Source organism: Tigriopus californicus, chromosome 12, assembly GCF_007210705.1.
Source record: "Tigriopus californicus strain San Diego chromosome 12, Tcal_SD_v2.1, whole genome shotgun sequence".
NCBI lineage: Eukaryota > Metazoa > Arthropoda > Copepoda > Harpacticoida > Harpacticidae > Tigriopus > Tigriopus californicus.
Window position 1 is genome coordinate 11,930,090 of NC_081451.1, and position 3,375 is coordinate 11,933,464.

Below are 3,375 nucleotides of genomic sequence, written 5' to 3' on the forward strand. Positions count from 1 at the left end.
AAAGCCATGAAGACCTTACTCCAAAAGCATGGCCACAATTGGCGCAATTTCCGGCAAGCCCTTTTGCCCTAGTGCAACGTGCCCAGAACTGACGGCTTCAGTCCCGCCCAATGGCTCTTCGGTCGTGGCCTCCGCACCCGGATCCCCGGCCATCCGACCCACTATGAATGATTTTGCGACCCCGTCTGGACCCAAGTCATTGAATGCCACGTGGAGGAAAGTGAGATGATTCAGGTTTGATTCGATAACCACGCAATCCCACTCCAACTGCTTCAACCTTGTTCCCCGTGATGGTGGGCCCGTGTTCACGCTGATGGTTGGCCCATGTTCCCTGGATGGTTGGCCCGTGTTCCCCAGATGGTTGGCCCGTGTTCCTCAGATGGTTGGCCCGTGTTCCCCAGATGGTTGGCACGTATACCCCGGATGGTTGGCCCGAGTTCCGTGGATGGCCCGCGAATCTCCGGATGATCTTCTTCCCGTGTGTGAGGGATGAGGGAGGTGCGTGTATTATGTGAGCACATATTCATGCTCATCTAAGATGAATCATTCTAGTCATGTACTTAAGAAAATACTTGTCAAGAAATAAAGAGTCACAAAGCGTTCCCAACAGTATCATCAGCATTGGAAAAGATACTGACGTTACTACTAATAAGCTTCTGAAGTGTAGCAATGAAGATGATGAAAAGGAGAGGACCTAAGATGGAGCCCTGGGAAACACCTGACTTTACATCATGTACTGTATGTCACTAAGGGATTCTTCAACTTATGCAATTGTTTCCTATCATAAATGAAACTTCTTATCCAATTGAGAACCTTGCCTTGGATACCAATGTCATGAAGTCTTTTCAACAAAAGACTATGATCTACTTTATCAAAGGCCTTGGCAATATCAAGTGACGCATGTCTCTCTAGTTCCTCACATAATATGTTTTATTCATTCAATCAGCTAGGCAACAGTGCTAAAATGTGCTCGGAACCCATGATGACTAAAAGGATTGACTTCATGGATATCAAGAAATACTACAAGTTTGAACTTCATGATCTTCTCAAACACTTTCGCAATATTCGAAGTGAAAGAAATCGGCCCATAATTACCCTAATTGCTGGAAACCCAGGCGGTATAAAGTCTTCACTTGGTAGCCGTGGAGAAAAAAAGCATTGATAGCCACACGAAAGCGCTAACTGAAAACAGCTAAAATATTGATCTATACATATGATCATACACATGATGCCATAGCGTTGCTCGAATGCTGAATGCTTCAACAATGGGGCATGGCGATCATTTGTCCTCTTTATATCCTTCTTTTGTCAGATGTTTGAGATGCGAGTCTGAAGGATATCACATACTTCAGGGCTTAATTCAGCATTCTTTGACCATTTCTAATTCCATCAAACATGAGAACATTGGATGAGAGCCCCCAAAAAGGCAACACAACCTCGTTGAAAGCCAAATCACAAGTAAAGACAGGGTTTTTTTTCTTTTGCATTCATTTAGCACTTCTGCGTGGCTATCAATACTTTTTTCTCCAAGGCCACCAGTGGAAAACTTTGTACCGGCTGGGATTCTATCCAAATACGTTGTATATTGAACTGAATATCTTCCAAGATTAAGGTGGAGCAACACTTTTGCACATGTTTGGACCGGGCCAAAATATCCTAGGAAAAGAGTGGAGATTTAGCTTATTTGCTACTTCTCAAGTCAAAAACTTGTCTTCCATCTTGTCTTGGTTTTGATTTGCATTCGGTCAAGCTTTGTAGAACTATTATGAAATAGAAGTGATGTGGTCCGATTGTTCAGTCTAGCCAGATCAACAGAGCCAGCCACATATCATCTATACGTTCTTCAGATGAGCAATGCCAGGTCCAGTACCACAGTATCACTTTGGTTCTGCGTTTACTGAACATTGTGGCTTTGGAGTTTAAAACTTCGCCAAGAATAAATCAGAGAACTTCTCTCACGCAAGAGCCCTGTGCAAACCACAACAAAACATGACCTTGCTCTTGGTTTCGTTCAAGTCAATGGCCATCAAAAGAGCCCAAAAGGATCACTCCACCAATTTGTCCCATGATGACATAGGTGACGCTTCTTTTGAGACGACGGTTTTTTTCGCCAATCTTACATCAGAGTCAGTAAACTTTTCTTGGACTTTCCCAAATTTTGATGAATAACTCATTCACCGATTCACTCAGATCTCTCAAATATGGCTGGGGTCCTTACGTAGCTAACTTTTTGCTTCAGCTGTTGCTCTGGAGGTTTGGACGAAGATGGCTTAAGATAAGATAAACTAACCTAACTTGACCCACGAACTTCTAGAAAGGTGGACTGCCAACGGAAGCAAAAAAAAATGTATATCTCCAAAAGCGTTCACTTTATTCCAGATAAGCACTTCATACGACCACAAGATCTGGTTGAATAGATGAACTTGGCCAATTCGAGCCCAAACCTATGCTGAGGGAAAACTCAGGAGACATGTTCACAGTTATGCAATAAACAAGACATACGATTCGAATTTTTGGCCTGCTCTTGGTCAGGGACATAAACTTTTGACACCATAACTTCGAAATGATCCACTGTACAGGTAAATAATTTGAAAATGGCTTGCCTTTATTTAATGAGATTTTCGTGTTTTATTTTCGACTCTGTTGTCAAGAGAGAAACGAAAAAGTAAAGGCCACCCTGAAGCGTGAAAAAAAGAATGAGTAAGGAGTAATTTTTGGATTATTTTGGCCGTTTCTATTACATTATTTCAAGGTGCAACGGGATATAAACTTTTGACACCATAACTTCGAAATGATCCACTGTACAGGTAAATAATTTGAAATTGGCTTGCCTTTATTTAATGAGATTTTCGTGTTTTATTTTCGACTCTGTTGTCAAGAGAGAAACGAAAAAGTAAAGGCCACCCTGAAGCGTGAAAAAAAGAATGAGTAAGGAGTAATTTTTGGAGTATTTTGGCCGTTTCTATTACATTATTTCAAGGTGCAACGGGATTACAGTTCCTTTTGCGAAGAAAAGGAGCGAATTGTTGTAATTTCTTTACTACTGCCCTGCCATTAATGTAGTACCTTTTTCCTTTGTTCTCATTTCAAACATAGTTTATTTTAGTAATGTTCTAGCTATGTACGGTGAGCGTTTCCCAGGGCTGTCCCTTATGGAGAATTTGCAGCACTTGCATCGTTTCAGCGATATTTTCAAAGCTTTCCGAAAGAACTAAATTAGCCTTTAAACAAATACTCATGAATTTCATACCTGATAGCACAAAAAAGGATAGGCGCTCTAGTTCTAGTTATTAATGAGCTGGATGTATGTAATTGGGTAACCGAAATTAAAAGAAAAGCAAACAAAGGAAAGCGTTGTTTTCACAGGTATTCCAT